Source organism: Rhinolophus sinicus, chromosome 18, assembly GCF_057876585.1.
Source record: "Rhinolophus sinicus isolate RSI-liver-muscle chromosome 18, RSI-T2T, whole genome shotgun sequence".
Classification (NCBI taxonomy): domain Eukaryota; kingdom Metazoa; phylum Chordata; class Mammalia; order Chiroptera; family Rhinolophidae; genus Rhinolophus; species Rhinolophus sinicus.
The window spans coordinates 15597452-15608286 of NC_142518.1; the positions used below are offsets into that span (position 1 = coordinate 15597452).

At 37.0% G+C, this 10835-nt stretch overlaps 1 pseudogene; it reads left to right on the top strand.

The window, feature by feature from the left end:
* Positions 1-5221: 5221 nt before the first annotated feature.
* On the top strand, positions 5222-6454 carry LOC109436198 (zinc finger CCHC domain-containing protein 17 pseudogene; annotated as a pseudogene).
* Positions 6455-10835: the final 4381 nt, after the last annotated feature.

Consider the following 10835-nt stretch of genomic DNA (forward strand, 5'->3'; position numbering starts at 1 on the left):
AAATAATTATTTGGTGACAAGTTTTAAATGGCCTTCCCCCTTGCCAAATCTATGATTTCATGTGAGAAGAGACTGCATCTCTCCTTTTATTCATGGCATTGTCCCTAGTGACTGGGACATTATAAGTCCTCAATAGGAATCTGTTGAATGAATAAGTTCCTATACATTCTATTCATTCAATGGTCATAATTCCTTTTTTAATTAACTATTTATACTCAAATATTTATTAATTTATATGTAAGTATTTATAAGTATTGGGGCTTCTGGTCTATATTGATATTCTACCAAACATAAAAAAAGTTAATCTGTAGCAAAGCATAATAAATGTTCATCTGAAAAACAAATCTTGAACCCCAAATATCTCCTTTACTGGTGCTTTATAGTCTATCATTTAAAGATTTGTTTGTATTTTTCTGCACTGCTTTTCTCATTAGTCTTATTTTAGAATGCAGATTCTCTAGGGAGGGGATGCCATTCAGCGTCTAGAATATACTAGCACAAATAAGTTTTGCCATTTCACTTTCCAATTGGGTTTCCCTGGCAAAATCTCTAGACTGAAGTGATCTTGGAGCATTTTTTTTTCAGTTTCTTCATTGGTACAATAAAATATATGTACAGGATACAGAGGATGAAAGACAAATATATTGAGGGGAGGTTCATCAAAGCTTTTAGGTACGTCCTATTTGATTGACAACCACCTCAACGATTTTATTCAGTAACGTTTTCAAATATTTAATCTTCTCTTATATATCCTGGGGGTGATTGATTGAAGTTGTTAGTAGCTGAACCTTTCTGATACATCTTTTGGTAAAAAACTTATTGACATGTACAAATGTACAGCTCATTGTACAGCTAATTGCATTTTTGCAGTTAACATACTCACAAATGTACAGCTCATTGTATTTTTGCAGTTAACATACTATACAACCAGCACCCAAAACACCACCAGCCCCACAAAAACACCCCTTGTGCCCCCTTCCAGTCACTGATTTTTGATACCAAATATCGGTTTTCTGATATATTTTAGCTAGCACCTCTTTACAGAATGTGTGGGCACTTATAAACTATTTTTCTCAGCTTTTAAGCTTTAGCAAAAAATTCTGAGAAACTATCACAATCCCATTTGACATCCTGTGACATATTTATAAGATTAAAAGACCAAAATTCTCAGAATAATTTTGAGATTCACCAAAGGAGAAATACCTAATTTATACATGTAATATTTGATATCTTTCCTCAAAATCAAATCAGAAAATTGATTCAATCTATTCTTATTCCCTCTTGCCTTTAAAACTGGAGAGATTATCACTGAAACGTATCCCTAGAAGTAATTATTGTCAGAGATAGGTTCTTGTTGAGTCTTCACTTTCACTGAGTTAAAGAGACATCCAAATTCTCAAAGAACTGCAGATTTAGAGGACTAGATCTGCAAGAGACCTTACTGACCACTCCATCCAATCAACCCAATTTATAGATGAGAAAGTGGAGAGCCAGAAAAGCAAAGTATTCCATCACGATATTAGGGAAGGTGGACCTCTCCGGGGGCCTAATTCCCTCATATCCAGTGCATAGCTCTTTCCAACTACACAGAGGTTTCCATGGAGTGAGATGGTCTGATTTTAAGTTCTGGTTCTAACATGGCTTAGCTACGTAGTTGAGCTTAGTCATAGTACTTGTGTCTCTAAGCCTTAGTTTACTCATCTTCGTGAGTTATTATGTGTACTTGGCCCATAGTCAACACTCAGAAAATGATAGTTATTGCTGTTGTTGCCTATAGAAGAAACCCAAATGTGACTGCAGTGTATACATTCTCCTAAATATGCGGCATTCGACATTTTATAAAACTCTTAGGGATTTCATAACAGGGTGGAACTCATTGTCTGGCAGCTTTCTGAAACATTCTGTAGTTTCCCTTAAAACCATGAACAAGAAGTTTGATGGGAGGAAAGTAAAATGAGACCAACAAATGTGTTCCCGAGTCACTAGTCCTGACCAACGGTTATATACTTAGCTATGGCTGCCAAGATCCCTCAGAACGGTACCTTTGGGAGGCACAGTAAAAAAACAGTTATAAATGGATTGATTAGAGTATGGATGATCACGAAAAAGAGAGACTACCTCACATATAAAGAGGTGTGGACATCAGCACAATGTAGCTTAAGCAAAATTGACTTTATTGGCAGACATATTACATCATTAAATCATTGTGTTCTTGTAGTCAGTTCTTTTTGTAAAAGATATGATTGTGAAATCATATCTCTAACATTTCATATTTTCCTTTGTATTTATCTCACTCAAATTCATCTTGATTAACTCTCATTATTTCGAACTATCAAGATCATTTTAGACAATGGTTTGGCATCCAGCATTAACGATTCATCCCAGGTATATCTGAAAATTCATCTTCGTATCTTTTATGCCTCCATCTGAGTATTTTCATATTATTTTTTATCAATCTTTATTAAATTTATTGGGGTGGCATAGATTAGTAAAACTATATATGTTTCAAGTGTATATTTCTATAATATATCATCTACATATTGCATTGTGTGTTCACCACCCAGAGTGAGTTCTCCTTCCATCACCATATATTGGACCCCCTTTACTCTCCTCTACCACCTCCCCATTCCCCTTACCCTCTGGTAACCTGAATGCACCCAACTCATCTAAGTATTTTTATATTTAACAGACTAGAGTAGAAGGTAGGAATACTGTGGGACATCTAACTCTGCTCCCATCACACAAATATTGATATGGTCCACTATTTATTTGCTTTAGATATAGCCATTCAAAACACCTGCAAATCTACTTAAATGTACAATTATCCAGTTCTTATATTATGCTCTTTTAACTAAGACAAAGTGATAAAGAATCTAGTTTTTCCTCTACAGAAATAACAGGGATGCTAACCCACCATGAATTTCCTCAAACACAATCACAGTTGCTAAAACAGCAACTAATTGATAATCACCAATCACTTTAAGGTACCTCAGGTTAGGTTCCTTTTCCTAAAACTCTTTTATTTAGTTTCAATATTTGTTGTGCTAACTTAGAATAACGGAAAATTTTTTGGAGTATACTAAACTCTTCAGGTTTAATTTTTATTGAAATCCTAATACACAATCCCTGTGAATAAGCAAATGACTGAAAATATTACTGGTCAGGTTCACATACAGAAAATAATTTTACACTCCATCCAGTCTAGCTGCCCAACACAACACTAGATTATTCCACGGAGTACACATCAGGTAAACAGCATAAGATCCTATTACACAGTTCTCAAAGGAAGTATTTAAATTCCTCAACATCATTCTGATTCAGTAAATAAATGAGAGTCCTAGTAATCTGAGGAATTTTCTGCTCACATGGAGGCTTGCTTGTTCAACAATCTCTCTGGGAGTTTCAAGACACCCATCTGCAGCTGTTCTACTTTTTACTGGGTTTTATGAAACACATGCTTCACAAAGAAAAAACAATCTGCTTATTCAGGTGCTGAATATACTGCAGCATACTTCATGAAAGGAAAGAGAAAGTCACCACCAAAAAAAGAATGTGGTTTTCTGGGGGTCAGTGTAAGAATTATATAACAACCCATTTTCTGTCATTATTAAAAGCCTCAATTTATAAAAGGAATGCAACTTAATCATGATATACGGATGCATTTCTATAGGCTTCAGAAGTGTTATCTGAAACCCAAAGGAATTTCTGTGGTCACTGGTATTTTTTTAGTTATGTGTTCCAGTTATCTCCTTTGTCTCTCAGCTACAAATATATCCTTTTGTATTCTACAACGCTAGGGCTGGAACTCTGTAAACTATATTTTCCAGAACCCCTTCCCACTTAACTTCCTGTTAGATTCAACTAATAGAAGACACTAGACAGAGATTGGAAAGCAAGGGTAAAGACTCTGTTTTTGTTTCTTGCCCCAACATCAGCAGTTCCTTTCAGTTTAATTTCTTCTTGGTATTGCTAGAAGCAGCCTCGCTGTGCCTACTGAAAGGTACTAGAAGTAGCCAGGTGTTCCCACCCACTCAGAGATCTGAGCTGCAGCTATGTTGAGCCATTGCTCTGAAATCCTAGGTTACCAGAAACAGCTGGGTGGTAACCTAGACTGAGTAACAATTCAGCCAGTCCCCTCCTTCCAGCTTCTAGGTTATGATTACCCCAATCGCTTTCCTTCTATATTCTCAGACTTAGAGGTGCTAGATGCATCTTACAGCTACAATCTTTGGGTTACCTGTTTTCTTTTTGCTCTTTTTTCCCCCTTTTTGCTATGTGAGGCCTCCAACACCTGTATACGAATTCCCTATATTAAATTTCTTCTGTTGAATACCTAGTGTAGTTTCTGTTTAACTAACTGGATTATAACTGATATATTATTAAAATGATGCTCCCAAAACCATTTTTGAAATATCGCTTCTTGATAACAAGTAGCATTTGTGCACATTTATCTCTTGAAAACGAGGGGACATTAACTGCAAGGGGCCAAGTTACTGAAATGATGATTTGAACCCTAAAAATGAAAACAGGCATACTTATTCAGCAACTATAAATATCTGCTGAAGGGAAATAATTTTGTTAAAGAAGACTCTGTAATAAAGTTTGTTCTTGCTGATTATGCAAATATTTTGCCAATGAACAAAATGTGTTGGCCACCCATCACGAGGAATGAGGCTATACTGATGGTTTGGGTCCATACAAGCAATTAGAAGATGAAACTGATGGAGACTGATGTTTGGTAACTGCTAATATGTGCTAGCTGAGCACTTTCAACGTGTTTCTTTACTTTATCATCATAGAAGTCTGTGAGGTAAATAGCGTCAGGGAGGTCTATAAAGTAAATATCATCTCCTTTACAGAAGAGAAATACAGGCTGAATAGGATAAATTACTGCCCAAGGTCACATAGCTAATATGAGACAGAGGGAGAACTTGAATCCATAGGTCTTTGACCGCTTGTATCATACTCCCTTCCTGATTAGAAGCCATGATCTCTGCCTTCAATAACTTTATAGGCCAATCACACTGCCATAAAAAGTACTTAATCTTTACAAAATTAAATATATATGTTCATAATTATCAATAGTTGTGGAGAGCAAAGACTTGATCATTTAGTATGTGGCCATCACACATTATAAACTCTCAGATCCAGTTTTACAAGGTAAAATCAAAAGGTGAAAGAGTGGGGTTTTGGCGTTTCGCGCAATGCTGCGGTGGGGAGACCTGGAGCTGACGCGGGGACACTTGAATTAGCTTTAGCAAAAGAGATATGGACGAGGCATAGAGCATTGAGGATGAATTCAGGAAGACCCGAGACCATGGAAAACTTGCCTGCTCTCTACACTATTTTCCAAGGAGAGGTTGCTATGGTGACAGACTATGGAGCCTTTATCAAAATCCCAGGCTGTCGGAAGCAAGGTCTGGTCCATCGAACTCACATGTCATCGTGTCGTATGGATAAACCCTGAGATAGTAGATGTTGGAGACAAAGTGTGGGTGAAGCTTATTGGCCGAGAGATGAAAAATGATAGAATAAAAGTATCCCTCTCCATGCAAGTTGTCAACCAAGGGACTGGGAAAGACCTCGACCCCAACAACGTTATAATTGAGCAAGAAGAGAGGCGGAGGCGGTCCTTCCAGGATTACATGGGGCAGAAGATCAACCTCGAGGCTGTGCTGAACACTACCTGCAAGAAGTGTGGCTGTAAAGGCCGCTTTGCAAAGGATTGTTTCATGCAACCAGGTGGGATCAAATACTCTCTGATACCTGATGAAGAAGAGGAGAAGGAAGAGGCAAAGGCAGCAGAATTTGAAAAGCCTGACCCCACGAAGAATTCTTCTAGAAAAAGAAAGAAGGAAAAGAAGGAAAAGAAACATAGAGACAGGAAGTCATCTGACTCTGACAGCTTAGACTCTGGGAGTGATACAGGCACGAGGGCAAGGCACACATCGAAAGACAGCAAGGCAGCAAAGAAGAAAAAGAAGAAGCAGCACAAGAAGAAGCACAAGGAGTGAGAGTGCGAAGAGTAGAGGGGGTGGTGGAAGGAGAAGGAACCAGGAGCCTTGTGCCTTGCAGCCCTGGCTCCTAGAAAGACTCAACAGTGAGAATATGGCCTCCCACCCCATGATTTCTCTCCCATGGGAGATGGCTTCCCTTCATGCAGCAGGCAGGTTTGGGAGTTAGATGTCAAAAGCATCTGCCTGAATGAGTTGTTTCCTTATCACTCCTGGTCCCTCTGCAAGTGACCCTCTGCAGCTTACCCATTGGTTCACCCACTTCCTTATTCAGCAGGAGGGCCTGTTACGCTCTCCAGCTGCCACTGCCACAGCCTGATTCCTGAATAGGAGTCCAGGTTAGAGCCACAGTTACTGCTGTGGAGGTGAGCCTGACTGTAATTGAACAGTGACTGGCCCCTCCCTGTTGGTTTGCCCTGGGCTGGTTGATGGGTGATCTCTGCTGCATCCAACACAGCGGAGGGAGGGAGAACATGGTAAGAAGTGGTGCTCACTTTTTCCGTTCCCCCTAACATGATTCGTCTATGCTAGAAGTGACAGCCAGTGGTCACAGCCAGAAAACCATTGTTTGCAGTGACCGAGCTTGTGTGTGACATTCCACCAGACCATGGAACCAGACAGCTCAAGCCAAGATCATTGCTTTACTTTGTATTTGCTACTGTGTGCATGAATTGGTTTCACTTCAGGTTTCTGCTTAAATTCCTGGCACTAAATGCAAGTATTTGTTTTTTTGTTTTTTTGTATTTTGTTGTTGTTGTTGTTGTTGTTTTTAAGGTGAAAGAGTTAGAAAGTTATAAAGAAATAATTTAATACATCCTTCTGCTATCAGACAAATCTTCACCTAATGCCCATGATAAAGTTATGTAAACAAAAAAGAAATAATTAGTATGGGAAAAGGAAGATAAAACACTGAACAATTTAATTGGATTTTGTTGAAGTAAGAAATGACAGACTAAACAATAAACAGGGAAATGGTACACTTATCTGGGTAGAATAGAAATAATAGCTGATCAGGGACATAGACGCTGGGATTTCAAATCCCATTTTGTCACTGACTCACTTGGTAACATTTGACAAGTTATAAACTGCCTGCTTTTTACTTCTCCCAAAAGAAAACAGAGGGAAGATAATATAATAGTAATGCTGAATAGCACAGGATCATTGTGAGGAATAAATATTTAAAGAAATTATTATAAAGTACTTAGACAATATCAAATACTACATAATAATACAGTTTAATATACAAAATTATTTAAATTTCCAGGTTACTGTAATGATCAATCTTTAAATTGATGGTTTGAAAATGGAAAGATGCTATTAGGCTGGTGCAAAAGTAATTGTGGTTCGAAAGGTTAAAAATAATTGCAAAAACCGCAATTACCTTTGCACCAGCCTAATATATATAAAAAATTGTGTGAGGAATTTATTTCTATTTGCATTCCAGTCCTTACAATAGAAAAGTCTGGCTTATATAGGTATAAACAAACAAGAATTGTGCAAATATTCAGTTGATCCAGTTCTTCAGAGGCCATTGGGGTAAGCTTTATTGAATCAGATACCCTGAATGTTAAGTTTTGTCCAGCACAGTCTCATTTCTACAAGAAAAGTCAAAGACTGTATGAATACACTAAGAATATCTGTGAAAGTTTTATATGAGGGATCCAGGATACTTCAGCAGGCGCATAATATGCTGGCAGGGATAAAGTATCACACTGGAGGGAATAAGTTAGTTGGCATGCAGGCAAGTCCTCGACAAAAATAGTAGCACCAAAGAAATGGATAATTATAATCTGAACTACAATATAAACAAATCTTAACTGAAACGTAAGCTTAAAGCAAAATGTAAGACCCAACACTCAATACAACTCACTGGATTTAGAATCTGGTATAATTTTAGACAGATGCTGAAATCTAGCAGGTGGTATAATCTGCAAGAATGGGCTAATGGCATGAATTTAGGTACAATACCATGTTTCCCCAAAAATAAGACCTAGCCGGACAATCAGCTCTAATGCATCTGTTGCAGCAAAAATTAATATAAGACCCGGTCTTATTTTACTATAAGTAAAATAAGACCGGGTCTTATATAATATAAGACCAGGTACAATATAATATAATATAATATAATATAATATAATATAATATAATATAATATAACATAACATAACGTAATATAATATAATATAATATAATATAATATAATATAATATAATACCGGATCTTATATAATATAATATACCAGATCTTATATAAGACCTAGCCTTATATTAATTTTTGCTCCAAAAGATGCATTAGAGCTGATTGTCTGGCTAGGCCTTATTTTCAGGGAAACACAGTAGTAGCATATTTTGAGAAATAGGGTTGCATCTAGGGAAATCTATAAGATAGGAAGATGTGCAACCAAGGACTTACTTCTGGGAAATAAAGCTGGTTTTGTAAAGGTAGAAAATCAGGCCCTGATCAATAAGCCGGGACAGAAAGCTTTGTGTCTCCCTTGATCTACAAACCTGAGAGACTCAAGTCCACAGGTAGATAAACCTCTAACCTCTCAATGGGAGATCAAAAGGATTAGATTCCAAAAGTGTCACCAAGGTACTGAAAATGCCTAGGGTCAGAGGCTTCTCAGTCACTTCTACCTCCCTGGATTTCTGAGGATCCTTATAAGCCCCCTCTTTGCCCTCCCACCAGGTATTTGGAGGAATTACCAAATGTTTCTCAGTCTGAACTGCACGTAATCCAAGGTCAAGAAGAGGAAACCTCCAGATTACTAGAAGATGAATTTGTTCAACTGAGCTGGAACCTGCAAGTAAAGGGATATTGACATACAGTATTCTTTTGTAAGTGAAGTGTACATTTATAAAACTATTTAAATATTCCATTGAGTACTTAAAAATACTAGAAGTATTACAGTGTTTTCCTGAAAATAAGACCTAGCTGGACAATCAGCTCTAAAGCGTCTTTTGGAGCAAAACAATATAAGACCCAGTCTGATATTATCTTATATTATATAAGACCTGCTATATATTATATTATATTATGTTATATTATATTATATTGTATTATATTATATTATACCCGGTCTTATATTATATTAACATAAGACTGGGTCTTATATTAATTTTTGCTCAAAAAAACGCATTCGAGCTGATGGTCCAGCCAGGTCTTATTTTTGGGGAAACATGGTATGTTAAATTTAGCAGATATTTTCCAAAAATCTAACACAACTGACTTAGCAATTGGCCAAGAGCAAAGAAATATGTACACTCGGGGAAAAATGCATAGAATTAATAAACCAGAGAAGGATTAATAGCTGAAAACATTTTAGTAAGCTCATTAAAAGTATGGATAAAAGTGGACTATGGAAGACTCACTCTTAGCCACCGGAGAGGCTGTGGCAGAGAAAGCTAGAAGGCAATTGTTCCTTTAATAACAGTATTGAGACGGGGAAGTCTTAACAAAATACTTCACATTTACTGTGGGTCAAGCACTTTCTTGATTTTTCACAATTTCTCATTTAATAAATCCTCAAAAAACACCTTATGAGTTGGGTACCATTTTTGTCCCCATTTTACAGGCAAGCAAACTGAATCAGAGAGGTTTAGCAACTGGCCCAAAGTCACATAGTTAATAAATTGTGGTATTACGGTTCCAACTCAAGCAGCCTGATTCCAGAGTCCATGTTATTAACCAACACATTATTCAGCCTATTCAAGAGCTAACTCCAGACTGACTACTCTAGTTGTAAGGCAAGTTTCTTCAATACCTGACTGCATACTGATGATTCTTGTTTTAGAGCAAGTTAAAAACATATACATGAAGACAATCTTAGCAAAAGCCATATTTTTGCCAATATTTAAGTGTAACTACCAGAAGCTTCCTCTTTGTAAACACAGTGGAGTTTCAGAATAATGCTGATATTTGGGACCACAATTGACATTTGGATAACAGAGAAACCCTATTCAAATGTGACTTTTATGGGTTTCATTAGTAGAGGCTGTAAAGCAAACTTTGATCAGTCTAATATTCAAATCATGGAGCACTGGAACCCAAATCCAGTGTTTTAGGAGGTCGGATGGAAACAATATTCATGCAAGTATCTGTAAGCCACATGAAAGTGATTGAAAATCAATCGGTGCAAATGCTCAGAGGTGTTTGAGATTCACATACCAGCTTATCCGGTGAACATGTTGTTAGCTTCATGTAGGATTCTGGGCCTCATGCTCAGAGATTATCACTATCCTCATTTTTCTTTTTTTTTTCTTTTTTAATTTTATTAAATTTATTGGGGTGACAATTGTTAGTAAAATTACATAGATTTCAGGTGTACAATTCTGTATTACAAAAACAACCTCAGAATGAGCAACTGACTGGCCTGGGGTCACACAAGTGATTAGAAGCCAGGCTGTAGACTTCAAGCCAATCATCTGACCTCTTTTCTTTGTCTCATAAGCCTGCTTCCCCACTCACCTCAGTTCGTTGTTGGCAAAAAAAAATGATGTCAAAAGAGGGAATGAAGATGAAAACACCAGAGTAATCTCTTTTTAGAACATGCTTGAGCACTGAAATTTAGATAGCAAGCACACTGTTTAGCTCATGATTTAAAGAAAGACTCCATTTAATACCATCTTTAGCAATCCTAATAATTTATAACTAGGTAGTTGCAGTTATTCAGTGTAAATAATTCACTGGTGTAAGATTTACCCTCTAAACTTCAGGGACAGCAGGGAAAATAACTGTTGTCATGAAGTATTTATACTATGTGTTTGTGTAAGTCAGGATTCCTACCAGGAAACACACACCATTCTAGCTATTTTAAGAAAG